Below are 16,855 nucleotides of genomic sequence, written 5' to 3' on the forward strand. Positions count from 1 at the left end.
GAATGAAAAGGACAAGAAAAAGCCATTAGGTATTAATGAGATCATTGGAAGCTATTTTGCCTTATCAAAATATCAGATAAAGAAGCATTACTTTGCCTTTAAAAAAGCATCCTGATTTTGTAAGGGAACCTGCAGAGATTTCTTGGCCTGAGAGGATAGATCCCTTATCTAGCCCAGGGGTTAAATCATGATTGTCCTAACTAGTTATGGTGACCCTAATCTCATTCTCTTTGGTCATTGATTAGTCTGAGGATGCATATGTTACCCAATTCTAGGTAATGTGACATAATGGAAAGTCTGCTGGAGAGAGCATTTCTTCAAACAAAAAGACTCACGAGCGTTCAGGCTGATATTACATAGCTGAAAACTCCAACCTTCTAATCATGTGGTTTGTGTTTCAGGTATGATCAGCCCCATCCTCAAACAGGCCCCAGCCCAATTCCTCTCTTTAGTGTAAACTCTCATGCATGGTCCCAGGAGTTAGCTCACCATGAAAAACAAAGACACTTCTATCATCAGGAAATTCCAAGTGTTTAGGGGTTACCTCCCAGGAGCCTAATACAAAGGCAAACTTCTCTTTGGGTGGGGCCTAGACACCTTAAGTGTCAGGCTGCTTGACTGAGAGTCCTAGGCCAGCTTCTGTGCAGTGATCGCTTCTTTTCTTTATCAGTTGACTTTTTTTTAACTTTTTTTATTGTATAGTGAGCATGTCTACAAAGCAAAAAAAATAAAAAAGCAATAGTTTTCAAAGCACTCAACAGGTGATTACAGGACAGATCCCAGAGTGTGTCATGGGCTACCATTTCATTTGATCCTCTCCTATTCCTCCTTCTAGGTGCCCTAGAATATAGGAGGCTAGAGGGCTTAAATTCTTTTAAATCATCACGATCGACTTTTTTCCTTCTCTTTTTTGTGAAAAATAATGTATATATAAAAAAAGCTATAAATTTCAAAGCACAGCACAATTAGTTGTAGAACATATTTCAAATTCGACATGGGTTACAATTGCATGTTTTTAGGTTTTTACTTCTAGCTGCTCTAAAATACTGTAGACTACAAGAGTTATCAATTTAATGATTCCACATTCATATTCGTTTGTTAAGTCCTATCTTCTATGTGTATTTCCACCATCACCTTTGATCTTTCCATGCCTGTCTTTAGGGTTGTTTGGGCTATGGTAATTTTTAATTTTTCATATTGGAAGGGTCTGTCACTAACATGGGGTAGGGAGATGGAACTATGTGATGTTCTGGAGAGGCTGGGCTAGGTTTCAGGACTTATCTGGACCAGACGCATCTGGAGGTTGTACGTTTCTGGAAAGTTACTCTAGTGCCTGAAACCCTTGTGGAATCCTATATATTGCCCTAGGTGTTGTTTAGGATTGGCTGTAATGGGGATGGCAGGTTATGATAGGTAGCAAGGTCTACCTGAAGCTTGTGTTACAGCAACCTCCAGAGTAGCATCTTGACCCTATTTGAGCTCTTTCTGACACTGACACTTCATTAATTACACTTCTTTTCCCCCTTTTGGTCAGGATGTAATTGATGATTCCACAGTGCCAGGTCTGGATTCATCCCTGGGAGTCATCTACTTTCACCCCTGGTTGTCATGCCCCACGTAGGGGGAAGAGCAATGATTTCCCCTTGCAGAGTTGGGCTTGGAAAGAGTGAGGCCACATCTCAGCAACAGAAGAGGTCCTCCAGAAGTAACTCTTAGGCATGCCTACAGGTAGTCTAAGCTTTGCTGCTACCACGTAGGGGGAAGAGCAATGATTTCCCCTTGCAGAGTTGGGCTTGGAAAGAGTGAGGCCACATCTCAGCAACAGAAGAGGTCCTCCAGAAGTAACTCTTAGGCATGCCTACAGGTAGTCTAAGCTTTGCTGCTACCTACGCAAGCTTCACAAGAGTAAGCTTCGTGATCGAGGGCATGGCCTATTGATTTGGGTGTCCCTAAAGTTTGACACAGTTTCAGGGGATTCCCTGATGGTAAGGTTTAATAGTTCTGTAGTCTTTCTCCCCTCCTCAGGGGACTTTGACAATACTTTTTGATTATCTGCTTAATATACTCTAGTATGTATCCAGGCATTACAATAATCGATACAGGATTAAAGGACCTCTTTCTTATTCTGTGCTTCCCGCGTTTCAGTTGTTCAAATGAACTATATAGATAGATTGAATTAGATTATGCACTACAGAAAATTTCAGTTCCAGATCAAATAAACCTTTCTACCATTGGTCTCAAAGAGTATGTGTGGTTCTAAAGTATAGACACTGTCTTCCTTAGCCCTATGTTCTGAATTACTTTAACACCAACCTGTTCGATTTCATTCTTATCTCTAAATATCAGGTTATATATATAAAACAGCCTCTCAAAATCCAGGAATAATAATCACCACTCCAGACTTAATGAGTCTGCTCTAAAAGCTTAAAATCTAGGCCCCTGTTTTCTTATAAGTATTTTCTGAAGGTAACCATACTGTTATTGTTTTTCTGTTTCTGGCTTATTTTGTCTCACCAAATGTCCCACGTTTATTCACATCATTGCACATCTCACGACATTGTTTCTTTTTGTAGCAATACAACCTTTGCTCATAAGTATACACCATGGTTCGCCAACCTACTTCTCCATCAGTGCATCCTTCAACCTACTTCTCCATCAGTGCATCCTTCAGGCACCTGCATTCATTGGGCAGCATGTAGAAGGCCCAAAGTCCACAGTCCATCAACATTCTTAGATTATCTCATTGTTCCTAAGAGACAGAAAACCAATAAGCACACTCTCCCCATCTAAGAAATCTAAAACTCCTCTTAACTCTTTCCCTCCCCCCATTATTTACCTCTGCTGTTGCTGTGGTAGTGCTGATGGTTTCCTTCCGAACATAGCTCATAGCATGCAATAGCAGTTATGCCCCTATACCCAGGACTTAAACACTCTTTATACAAGAATCATATCTTTGAAGTAATTTTTATAAGAACTCATACATATTTCTAGTGTGAATCAGTGGGACATGTAGGTCTATACAACTCCTTTCAATCTTGTACATCTTCAGTGTGGTAATATCACTTATAGACCCTTAGAGAATCATATTCGTTCCTATCTATTCCCTTACATTGGAGTTCAACCTCATGAGCTAATGGCTCACCCAACTCTAGTCCCCTATATTCTGTATTATAAGCCTCTGATTATACCTTTATGCTCGTCATAAAAGTGGAATCATACAGTATCTATCCTTTCATGTCTTGCTAACTTCACTCAGCATTATGTCCTCCAGGCTCATCCATCTTGTCATGTGCTTCAAGATATCATTTTGTCTTGCTGTTACATAACAGTCCATTATATGTATATACCATATTTTGTTGATCCACTTGTCTGTTGATGAGCATTTGGTTTATTTCCATCTTTCGGCAATTGTGAATAATGCTGCTTTGAACATCGGTGTGCAAATGTCTGTTCATGTCATTGCTTTCAGATCTTCTGGGTATATACCAAGTAGTGCAATTGCCGGGTAATAGGTCAACTCCATATTTAGTTTCCTAAGGAACCGCCAAACAGTTTTCCATAGTGGCTACACCATTATACATTCCCACCAGCAGTGCATAAGTGTCCCAGTTTCTCTACATCCTTTCCAACATTTATAATTTCCTGTTTGTTTAATAGCAGCCATTCTTATATGTGTGAGGTGTTATCTCATTGCAGTCTTGATCTGCATTTCCCTTACAGTCAGTGAAAATGAGCATCTCTTCATGTGTTTTTGAGCCATCTGTATTTGCTCTTCAGAAAAATGCTTATTTATATCTTTAGCCCATTTTATAATTGGGTTGTTTGTTCTTTTGTTCTTGAGTTGTATGATTTCTTTGTATATACAGGAAATCAAACCTTTGTCTGATATGTGATTTCCAAGTACTTTCTCCATTGAGTTGGCTACCTCGTCACCTTTTTGATGAAGTCTTTTGAAATGCAGAAGCATTTGATTTTGAGGATTTCCCATTTATCTATTTTTTCTTTTGTTACTTGTGCTTTGGGTATAAAGTATAGGAAGCTACCTCCTATTACTAGGTCTTGAAGATGTTTCCCTATATTTTCTTCTAGAAGCTTTATGGTGTTAGTTCTTATATTTAGGTGTTTGGGCCACTTTGAATTAATTTTTGTGTGGGGTGTAAGATGGGATCCTCCTTCATTCTCTTGGCTATTGGTATCAAGTTCTTCCATGCCCAATTATTGAAAAGACTATTTTGTCCCAGTTCAGAGGATTTGGGGGCCTTGTCAGAAACCACTTGACCATAGATTTGGTCATCTATTTCTGCACTGTTGATTCAATTCCATTGGTCAATGCATCTATCTTTGTGCCAGTACCATGCTGTTTTGGTGACTGTGGCTTTATAATAGGTTTGAAAGTCAGGGAGTGTTAATCCTCCTGCTTCGTTCTTCTTTTTTAGGATACTTTTAGTTGTCTGGGGTCTCTCCCTTCCAGATAAATTTGGTAGTTAGCTTTTCTAATTCTTCAAAATAGGTCATTGGAATTTTGATTGGCACTATGTTGAATCTGTAGATCAATTTAGGAAGAATTGACATCTTAACTATATTTAGCCTTCCTATCCATGAGCAGGAGATGCCTTTCCCCCTATTTAGATCTCCTTTGATTTCTTTTAGCAATGTTATGTAGTTTTCTGTGTACAAGTCCTTTATATACCTGTTTAAGTTCATGGAATTTTTCCCTTAACTGACTCCTCAGCTAAGTCATTACTTGTGTATAGAAACATTACTGATTTTTGCACATTAATTTTATATTCCATCACCTTGCTGAGTTTATTAGCTCAGGTAACTTTGCTGTAGGTTTCTCAGGATCTTCCAAGTATAATATCATATCATCTGCAAATAATGAGCGTTCTATTTCTTCCTTTCCAATTTGGATGCCTTTTATTTCTTTGTTCTGCCTGATTGCTCTAGCTAGAACTTCTAGCACAAAGTTGAATAATAGTGGTGACAGTGGGCATCTTGTCTTGTACCTGATCTTAGGGGGAAGGTGTTCAGTCTCCCTCCATTGAGTATGATGCTGGCTATTGCCTTTTCATATATTTCCTTTATCATATTGAGGTAGTTACTTCTGATTCCTATCTTATGGAGTGTTTTTATCAGAAAAGGATGTTGAACTTTGCTGAGTGATTTTTTCAGCATCAATAGAGATGATCATGTGATTTTTCCCTTTTGATTTGTTAATGTGCTGTATTACATTAATTGATTTTCTTGTGTTGAACCATCTTTGCATTCCTGGAATAAAGCCCACTTGGTCATGGTGTATAATTCTTTTCATGTGCTGTTGGATTCAATTTGCTAATATTTTATTGAGAACTTTTGTATCTGTGTTCACTAGGGAGATTAGCCTCTAGTTTTCCTTTCTTATAGTGTCTTTACCCAGTTTTGGTATTAAAATGATATTAGCTTCATAAAATGAGTTAGGTAGAGTTCCCTTTCCTCAGTTTTTTGGAAAAGTTTGAGCAGGATTGGTGTTTGTTCTTTTTGGAACGTTTGATAAAATTCCCTTGTGAAGCCATCTGGCCCTGGGCTTTTCTTTGTAGGAAGATTTTTGATGACTGATTGACTCTCTTTACTTGTGATTGGTTTGTTGAGCACTTCTATTTCTTCCTGAGTCAGAGTAGCTTCTTTGTGTGTCTCCAAGAATTTGTCCATTTCATCTAAGTTGTCTAGTTTGATGGTGTATAGTTGGTCATAATATCCTCTTATTTTTTTTTTTATTTCTTCAGGGAGTGTGGTAACACACCCCTTCTCATTTCTGATTTGTTTATTTGCATCCTCTCTCTTTTTTTCATTGTCAGTCTTGCTAGGGGGCCCATCAATTTTATTGAGTTTCTCAAAGAACCGACTTTTGTTTTTATTGATTCTTTCTATTGTTGTTTTATTCTCCCATTCATTTATGTCTGCTTTAATCTTTGTTATTTTTCTTCTCCTATTTGCTTTGGGGTTAGTTTGCTGTTCTTTCTCAAGTTCCTCCAGGTGAGCAGTTATGTCCTCAATTTTTGCTCTTTCTTGTTTTTTAATATACACATTTAGGGCAATAAATTTCCTTCTCAGCATGCCTTTGCTGTATCCCATAAGTTCTGATATGTTGTTTTCTCATTTTCAATCATCTCCAGATAGCTACTGATTTCTCTAACAATTTCTTCTTTAACCCACTGGTTGTTAAAGAGTGTGTTATTTAATCTTCATGTATTTGTGAATGTTCTCATTCTTTGGTAGTTATTGAGATCCAGCTTCATTCCATTGTGATCAGAGAAAGTTCTGTGAATAATTTCACTGTTTTTAAATTGATAAAGACCTGTTTTGTGCCCCAGAAGATGATCTACCCTAGAGAATGTTCCATGAGCACTAGAGAAGAATATATACACTTGTGCTTTGTGGTGCAAAGACCTATATATGTCTGGTAGGTGTAATTCATTTATCAAGTTATTTAACTTCTCTGTGTCCTTGTTGATCTTCTATCTGGTTGTTCTATCTCTAGAACAGAGTGGTGTATTGAAGCCTCCTATTATTATTGTTGAAACATCTATCACTCCCTTCAGTTTTGCCAATGTCTGTCTCATGTACTTTGGAGCTCCTTGATTGGGAGCATAAACATTTATGACTGTTATATCTTCTTGGCGAATTGACCCTTTAATTGGTATATAGTGTGCTTCTTTGTCCCTTATGATGCCTTTACATTTAAAGTCTGTTTTGTCCAAAATGAGTATAGCTACTCCTATTTTCTTTTGGTTACAAAATCTTTTTCCATCCTTTCATTTTTAATCTGTGTATCCTTGTGTCTAAGATGAGTCTCTTGTAAGCAGCCTATAGCTGGATTATGTTTCTTAATCCATTCTGCCAATCTTTACCTTTTAATTTTTAAGTTTAGTTTGTTAACATTCAAAGTTATTACTGAAAAGGATCTTGATGCCACCATCTTATCTATTTTATTTTATTTGTCAGATCTATATATTCTTTCCCCTCTTTCTCTTTGCATTCTTTAAATTACCCTTACCAGTACTCTTCTATTCTGTGCCCTCCTCCAGATCTGTCTTTTTTTATGCAGCTGGCAGAACTCCTTTTAGTGCTTCTTGTTGGGCTGGCCTCTTGTTGACAAATTCTTTCAGGACTTCTTTGTCTGTGAAAACTTTAACCTCTCCCTCAATTTTGAAGGACAATTTGGCTGGGTACAGAAGTCTTGGTTGAAAGTCTTTCTCTTTCAGGATCTTGAATATATCATACCACTGCCTTCTCACCTCTGTGGTGTTAGTTGAGTAGTCTGAACTCAGTGTTATTTGGTTTCCCTTGTATGTAGTAAATTGTTTTCCTTTTGCTGCTTTCAGGGTTTTCTGCATCTATTCAACATTTGACACATTGATTAGTATGTGCCTTGGGGAAGGCTTATTTGGATTTATTCTGTTTGGAGTTCTTTGGGCTTCTTTGACTTGTATATTTATATCCTTTATGAGGGTTGGGGAATTTTCCCCCGTCATATCCTGAACTGCTCTTCCTAGACCTTTACTCCTTTCTTCTCCTTCTGGGATACCAGTGATTCTTATATTTGGGTGCTTTATTTTGTCTATCATTTCCTTGAGTTCCCATTCAATTTTTTCTATCTTTTTTGCCATTTGCTGTTTTGAGTCTTCGAAGACAATTATCCTGTCCTATATATCACTTATTCTTTCTTCTGTCTCTTCAAATCTGGTGTTGTGTGCCTCTAGTATTTTTTTCTTTCTTTCTTTTTTTTTTTTTGCTTGGGCAGGCACTGGGAATTGAACCTGGGTCTCCAGCATGACACTGCTTGCTGAGCCACTGTGCTTGCTGAGCCACTGTGACCCACCTTAGGGCCAAATGTATTTTATTGGGCCACAGAGTCTTTAACCTCTGTGATTTCCACTATTTTTCTATTTATTCTTTCAAATTCCTCTTTGGGCTTTTCTACTATCTTCTTGATCTCCTTTGTATCATTTGCTATCCCACTTATTTTATTAAATAGAGTTATATGAACATTTCTGATTAGTTGTTCCAACATCTGTGTCTCCTCTGGTATTTTAATTTGGTCATTAGACAGGGCTATATTTGTCTGCATTGTGATATCCTTAGTGATTTTCTGCTGTCTTCATGGCATGTAAACATCATAATTGATTGACTTTGGGAGTTGATGTCTTTCAGTAGTCTAAGACTTTGTGTTCATGGGATGGTTTTACAGCAGGGAGCAGGGCACAGGGTAGAACACTCAGTCTGGTGAGTTGTTTCAGGGCAAGTATGGATGCAGGTTGGGGATGTTACACTGATGCTTGTGAATGTGGGTGCCCAACATCCAGGGAGGATGTGGCTGTGCAGGTGCACAGGTCTGGGGGATGTAACCCTGATATGCACTTGTCTAAGGCACAGGGCCCTTTGTGTGCATGCATAGAGCTATGGCAGCAGGTCAGCATTATGCCATTGTGGATTGGGGGCAGATGTGACCCAGCTGCACAGTTCAGCACTTTCTCAGAGCTGGGAAGTAAGGCTGAGGGCTGGGTGTATGTGCAGTACTAGAATTGCTATAAACTGTGATTCCCAGAGCTGAATGACATGATTGGGGGCCTGTGCACATGTGTGGCTCTGGGAGTGCCATACAGGATGTACTGAGTTCAGGGAGGGTGTTGCATAGAGGCTGTGCAACACTATGGGCAGGGTGGGGCAGTGGTAGCCTAGGTATGGAGGTTAGTGCCCACAGCCTTTATGCACTAGCAATAGTCTGCAGGAAATAGGAAGGGGGAGGTAGTGCTCAGGAGGATGCAGGAGAGGTGGATTGGGCTGCGCTTGGAGTGAGGGTGTTGGGCAGGTACGTGCACTGGGGGCTGGTGGGGTGGTAGAGCCTGCAGTGCAGGGAATAGAAGCAGATGATGGGGTTCAGGTGCGTGGGGTATGGAGTGATTCACCGGTCATGGGGCTGCGCCAGTGAGGGTAGCGTGCCCCAGGAGTGCATCCTGGCTCACTTCCTAGTCCCGCGCTCCTGTCCGTACACTCTGGCGGGCTCTGTGGATCCATACCTTGGGACCAGGCTCCAGCTTTCTGCCTCTCAGTTCCTCAGCCTCTGTAACCAGGGCTGCCCCATGTGGTACAGAAGGCTCTCCCAGGTCAGCCATACTCCTGAATTGCCGCCTCAGTCACCCTCCTGTCCCTTCTCTAACTTTTCCATGAGGCAGGGCTAATCTCGAGCAACTCTAGTCAGCCATCTTCCCTGAAATCTCCTCCCCTATTGGCATCGGTTGAATTTTGTATGATTTATTACACCTCAACCATTTGCATAACTGTTCAAAATTTAGTTGTAAATATCTACTTAGGAAAAAGGAAGGAAAAAAAAACCTCCAAAAAATCCTGGAGCACTGACAAAGCCAATAGATAAAAAGTCTGAGTGTGATCCAAAGCACATTTCCAATAAGGATTGAAACAGTGAAGTAAATGTTTGTAACCAATTATATGCATGTGGAAAAAGGAAAACTGGGACTAAATTTAAGATTTGTAGCTTGGGAGACTGGAAGGATAGAAATGAGCTAACCAAATAGGAGGTATGAGAGCTGAAAATAGAGTTTGAGATATCTTCAAGACATCCAGGTGAAAATTTCCCAAAGGCCTTGGGAAACTGAGCTCTGCTACACAAGAAAGAGGCTCAAGTTAGGGAAAATTGGGGAAGAACATACAGATTCTCAAGAAAGGCTCATGGACTGGGTGTTCATGGGTCTATATCTTAAGCAGCCTAGATTTTTCTTCATAGAAGCATAATGGTATCAAAGAGAATTGAAATTTTTTGGCTCCTACAGGAACGTTTACCTGAAAAAAAAGTTCTCTCTGGTCAGCCATTAAATACACTTACCCGTTGGCTTGCACTGATGTTTATGTATGTTTTTCTTTACTAGCTCTGTCAATGCCTTTATCATTTAACACAAAATCTAATCTCTTACAGGAAATTAAATTCTTCTTATTTTTTCTTCCAAGAAAATAATTCCAAATAAATGTTTTGCCCGCCTAGATGCTACACAGCCCACAAGTATGTGGGTACTTGGCAGCAGCTGGTGGCTGTCCTGTGTTGCTTCTGTTCATAGCAGAAAGGCCTTATTATTTGTGTTTCCTTATATCACTGCCAAGACGGCCCAATGTTGTGGCTGACAGCAGGTGCCCCACTGTGTTTCTGATGAGTTTTATCAAAAAAAGTACAATTCTTTTATGTGTCAGCCAGAATCAGAGACCTTGTTCCTTCTCTCCTTTCTTATTTGCAATGGATCTTGAAAAGGGGTGCTCACATAGTTCTTGTCTTCAACTTTCACTGCCATGCAGAAGTGTTAGAATAATTTTTTAAAAGGAAAGTTCTAGAATGAGGGATGATGGTAGAATTTGCAAATTCTTTGCTTCCCTTAATAGACTCTATAAGTGACCATATCATAGAGAGCCAAAAATTGGGAACTAGCAGGCTAAATTCAGTCTGCAGCAATCTTTCATTTGAATAGTAGTTTTATATTCAATTGAGTTTAATTTGACTGTGTGTTGGATTTGGCTTCTCTGTGTGCCACAGTCCTCAGCAATCCCTACTATTTTACACCTGGCAGCATTACAAACCTTCCTGAAGGTATTTATAATCATTGATAGCTCCTTCACCACACTCCTTTCCTTTGTTAGTAATGAGATGATGAATTTGGGTGTGTAACCATAACTCTAATTCTGAGGCTATTTGTCTTCATTGATGGCACTGAAATATATATGATAGAATAAATTCTGTATGGCCGTTTTCCTTTGCCCAGGCAAAAATCACAGGTACAGAAATTAGCATCGTTTATAGCCCAGAGTATGCACCCAATACATTTTTTTAAATAAATGAATTTATTGAATCCCTGAATAGCCTTTGAATCTGGATGAACATCTTTTGGTCCAGCAAAATTTGCAAAGAAATATCAGAGCCTGGGTTTGCTGACAGTTTCAGATGCTTCAGGTATATCTGCTGAGCACTCTACCTTTGAAATTTTTACTGTATCCTTTATATTCATGAAAGCAGTGATGAAAATAACTCCTAAATATGTAAATGTTAACAATTTCTAAAATTACAGTATATATTATCTCATTGAAGTCCAATAAAAACGTGCTTAATATGTATTAATATTCTCATTTCATAGAGGATGAAATTGAAATTCAAAAATATTGAGGGATTTTCTCAGCTTACCAAATCACTAAGTAGCAAAAACAGATGTCAAACTAAACATGTCCTTTGTTATATCCATAGGGGCAGTTATGAGCCTCTTGTTTTATGATTAATCCATGGAGTGGTGCCAAGCCCCTTTGATAAGAAGATACATCTTATTATCTGGCCCCTTGGGATAGACTCAGGGAGAGGCTGAGGCTAGATCTCTCCATCCTTCCATCCCATCCTCCAACCTTCCCATCTATACGTTCATTAGCTTTCAATCATTACAAAGACAAGGTAGAGGAGAGTCCCCCTTCTTACTTCCACTTATCTCAGTCTTCATGTTTTTTTTTTACTTCTTCCCTTTTCTCAGATTCCTTAGATATTTAAAATACTTGCTCCTGTATATCTACCAAATATCATGAAAAAGATTATAAGAGGATGGTTTGCTACAGACTTTGTTCCTTCCAGGACTATCTCTGGGACCCTCTAATAGAGCTAATATTAGGAGAACATATTGAAAAAAATTCATAGGTATTTGTGCTGGTTTGAAAGGAAGTATGCCCCCTAAGAAAAACTATGTTTTAATATAAATCTCATTTCTTAAAGGTAGAATAATCCCTATTCAATACTGTATATTTGAAACTGTAATGAGATCATCTCCCTGGTTGATGTGATTTAGTTAAGAATGGTTGTTAAACTGGATTAGGGGATGACATGTCTCCACCCATTTGAGTGGGCCTTGATTAGTTTCTGAAATCCTATAAAAGAGGAAACATCATGGAGAATGAGAGATTCAGAGAGAACAGAGGATGCTGCAGCACCACAAAACAGAGAGACCAACAGCCAGTGACCTTTGGAGATGAAGAAGGAAAATGCCTCCCGGGGAGCTTCATGAAACAGGAAGCCAGGAGACAAAGCTAGCAGATGACACCGTATTCGCCATGTGCCCTTCCAGCCGAGAGAGAAGCCCTGTGTTCGCCATGTGCCATCTCACTTAAGAGAGAGACCTTGAACTTCATCAGCCCTCTTGAACCAAGGTATCTTTCCCTGGATGCCTTTGATTGGACATTTCTATAGACTTGTTTTAATTGCGACGTTTTCTAGGCCTTGGATCTGTAAACTAGCAATTCATTAAATTCCCCCTTTTAAAAGCCATTCCGTTTTGGTATATTGCATTCCAGCAGCTAGCAAACTAGAACAGTATTTTAATGACTTCATTTTAAATAACTCACAAAGACTGATATTCAACCATATTACAGGATAAACTAGTATTGCAATATTTACTTGAAAGCCTGAATTATACATATATAAAAATATGAATTCAGCCCCATAATCATCCCTATCATTAGGGTTTCCTTTTAAAGCACTAGTGTTGCCCATTAAGAAAAATTCCTTTCATCAAAAGGAAAGTGGTAATTCACAATATATCTGTTCAAAACAATATTCAGGCCAGTATTACTATGGTAATGCCTTCCTTTTGATTACAATAATACAACCACCCATAGCAGTTAAAATAAACCATATAAGAGGTGCTATTACTGCTGATGCCTGGACCATTGTCCAGCATGCTTCCTTTACTTGTTGTTTCCTTCCACATTTCGACCCTGCTGTGACCAGATATTTCCTGTGCTCCTCCTTTACAGCCAGATAATGTCTATCCCAATTAGTTCAAGGGCTTAATAGGCCAATGTACAAATTTTGATTTGAATATATACATAGCCAATCCAATAGCCCACTTAATGACCTTAATTTGAATGTTTAATAACCAATCACATGTGCCAATATCTCTAACCCCATCTCCCTTTGTTAAATCTAATAAAAGCTCTAAGTACACCCAATTCTGGGAGTCAGATTTGAGCTTTGCCTCCTGTCTCCTTACTTGGCTGCCTTGTAATAAAGTTCCTTCTCTCTTTGAAACCCTGGTGTCACAGAATTGGCTTTGTGAACAAAGGGTGCCTAAATATTCCTTCTGGTCCAAATAAAATTTCTTCGGATCATTCTTAAATGCAACTCATTTCCATGTGTTTAGAGTACTAACCTCAAAAACTAGAAAGTAAATTTATTGGGTGCTGGGAATTGGACTCCTAAAAACGAACTTGAAAGTCCACGCTAGTTTATTTTAGATATATTTGCTGGTAACAGATAAAGGAAAACAGTGGTCTATTGGTCATTTGAGTTTCTTAAAATGGAGCTTATTTGTCTGTATTCACAGCCAATAAAGGTGGCATGTCAAGCTTTATAGGTGGGGGGGAAATAATTGAATGTGAGTCATAGTAGAGTATTTAGAAAAATCTCACCAATATTCTTGAAAATGACCTAGAGACACATAAATATGAAGAGCAGATTTATATTTGGCAGAACAACCATGCTCAAAATATGACCACAGAGGTTTTTTCCCCTCAGTTTCTCCACCCAGCTCGGTCCATCAGAACAAGAAAAGCTTCTCACATGCATTTCACTGCAGGTATGCTTCCCCAGAATAATTTCCTCCTGGATCTGAGAGGGGTGGCCTAGCAGTGCTTATTTATCACTGCCTCAAACATTTCATCATTTGTAGAGAGGTTAGATTTGACCATTAAAATAAAGCATATATTTATATATAATATTTCACCCCCAAAGTAGGCTGATCTGTCAAGATCTCTGATTTATTTTGCTTTTTCACCAAAACATACTGAGTTATACATATAGTGACACAATTTTGATCCTACTCTACTACAAAAAGGTACTTTTGAACTGAATCTCTTACTACACAGAATGAGTCCTGCTGAACTCCTCCCCAAAGCCTCATGAGAAGAATTTTCCTTCAAACATGCTAATCGATTTCACAAACTAATTTTCTTCAGACTATTTATTGAGAGCTTCTATATATCAGGTACTTTGGTAAGTACTTTATGTATAGTGTTTCATTTAATCTTCACAGTAATCCAAGAAGTTAGATATTATATTCCTTTTATAAATGATGAAGGCGTGGCCCAAAGAGATTTAAATCACTTGCACTAGATATTTAGGAAACAAACCTTATCAGTTGAACATAGTCAAAGATAAACCATGTGTTTTTAGCTAAAAGAGCTGTAATGACCTCTTGGAAGAAGATATTTAGATTGTGGATGAGAAGCTATCAGGCACTTTGATGAAGCCCATAGGGAAATGAAAGAAATGCAGCTAAAATTGCAGTATGAAAGTAACATCTTTAGAGAGATTTCTTGCTGGGTAACCAAATGTTAGATGTAACTTTTCCTATGGTCTTGGAATATTGGCCAAGCTCTAAAGTCCAAAATCAGTATGCATCAGATCATTTATACATGACCTGCCAAGAGATTCTGGTACATTTTCATTTATCTCCATTCTATGTAAGGGAGGTGGGTGTGATGAAGTTGGCTAAGATATCTATGATTTCTTTAGAGAAAAGTTGTGAAATTGTTGCCAGACTTTACTGTCACTCTTTCATGCACGTGAGGGAGATTTCAAAGGAACTACTCCAAAATTTTGCCAACTGTCTCCTGAGAAATCAAATCTTAAAGATGGGAGGCTGACTAGGGATACCCCAACTGCAGCAAAATGGACTTCCCTGCGAGAAGGCTGTACAACGGTGGGACTGGTGTGGACCCTGTGGAAGTGGCTAGACTTGTATACCAGCAACTCCCTGAGGGGTGTGGGGACCCCATCTAAGGCATGCAGGATCCAGCCTCTGTGGGAATCACCTACCAACTACCATCACGTGTATTTCTTTGTCTAAGAGGTTTCTCTTGCTGGTGGAACCAGTCACTTGTATGTTCAGTTCAACCCAAGAATTCAGAGAAAATCCTGGCCTTATAAAGAGAGTTGAAGAGTTCAATCCAAACACTGAAGAATTCAACATGAGTTCCTCCTGATGGCCCAACTTTGACTTTCTGCAAAATGTGATGATTATGTTTCTGACTTCTTTCCAACATTCAGCAACCCTGTTGTGCCCAATTTGATAACCAAATCCCTTTCTTTTAGTGCCTATATTGAGTCTCTTGTTACTCTATATTAAAAATTATCTTTCAAGGATTGAGGCTCCCCTCACTCAAAAATTAAATAAAATCAGACATATCCATATTAATCTCAATCCCAAATAATTATTACCTACAAGACCTTGGGCAAAGTGCTTAATCTCTGTGAACCTATATTACCTTATCAAGAAATGGGATGTTACTAATTCTAAATTTTTCATATTGAAAGGGTCTTTCAGTAATATGGGATCAGAGATGGAACTATCTGATGTTCTGGAGAGGCTGGGCTAGGTTTCAGGACTTATCTAGACCAGGGACCCAACTGGAGGTCGTAGGTTTCTGGCCAGTTACTCTAGTACCTGGAACACTTGTGGATCTTACATATTGCCCTAGGTGCTCTTTAGGATTGGCTGGAATGGTCCTGGTTGGGGGTTGGCAGGTTATGATAGGTAGCAAGGTCTAACTGAAGCTTGCATAAAAGCAACCTCCAGAGTAGCCTCTTGACTCCTTTTGAAACCTCTCGGCCGCTGATACTTTATTAGTTACACTTCTTTTCTCCCTTTTGGTCAGGTGGAATTGTTCATCCCATGGGGCCCTGGAATCATCCCTGGGAGTCATCTCCACATCACCAGGGAGACTTTCACCCCTGAATGTCATGTCTCATGTAGGGTGGAGGACAATGATTTCACTTGCAGAATTGGGCTTAGAGACTGAGGCCACATCTGAGCAACAAAAGAGGTCCTCCAGAAGTAACCCTTAGGCAAGCTATAGGTAGTAAAAAAAAAAAAAAAAAAAGAAATGGGCTGTTACTACCCCATCGGACTGTTGTGAAGACTATGAGAAATCACATGTAGACTATATAGGGAGTTATCAACAAATGACGGCTATTATTTTTTAGGTGGGGTTGTTATTATATTACCCTACAGCCCTCTCTCTCTTGTCATGCAGTCCCTTTTCACTAGATCCTGCCTATATTTTCCTAGATCCTCTTTTCAAGGCTCACCCCTGCCACAAGCTGAAAGAGCTTTGGTAACAGGTCAGAGCTCATCTAGATGCCTGGATAGCATGAATACCAGGAGGCCCACCTATCCAGCTCAGTTTGTCTGTCAAGATACTGTCTCCAATAAGGAATCCTTTCCCCATAAGTAACCATTTCCTTCATAGGTGGTGTTTTTTTTATATATATATAAAAACCTGCCTGATATCATATTCCACCTGCCAACTGGACTGTTCCTAGTACTTCCAACTGAGCTGGGCCCTATGTCTTGCTCCATTACTAGTGGCCTATTTCCTGGTCTCAGTTCCTTCAATTTCTCTCTGAATCTGTGAGTGCATTATTTGGAGCATTCTGAGCCATAATTAGAGAAGTGGCACTTGAGTAATAACTATAAACTACCAAATCAGCACAATGACTTTCTGACCTGTTATCACTGAACAATGTGAATAATTTCTGTGGGACCATAGTCTAATACATTTTCTCACTTGGTTTACTTATTTGTATACTTCCACATTTACACTTTGGAAAGGGTTTTCCATGCACCTGTAGAAAAGCAAACGTTTATCATTTATTGAGGCCCTGAAATGTGTTTTTTACTATGCTAATACTTTTATGTAAGCATTTCTAAATCCTACAATACCAACCTGTTGACATAGGTATTATTTTACTCGCCATGCAGATAGGGAAATTCACTCATAAGGG

The sequence above is a fragment of the Tamandua tetradactyla genome, chromosome 6 (assembly GCF_023851605.1).
Source record: "Tamandua tetradactyla isolate mTamTet1 chromosome 6, mTamTet1.pri, whole genome shotgun sequence".
Taxonomy (NCBI): Eukaryota; Metazoa; Chordata; class Mammalia; order Pilosa; family Myrmecophagidae; genus Tamandua; species Tamandua tetradactyla.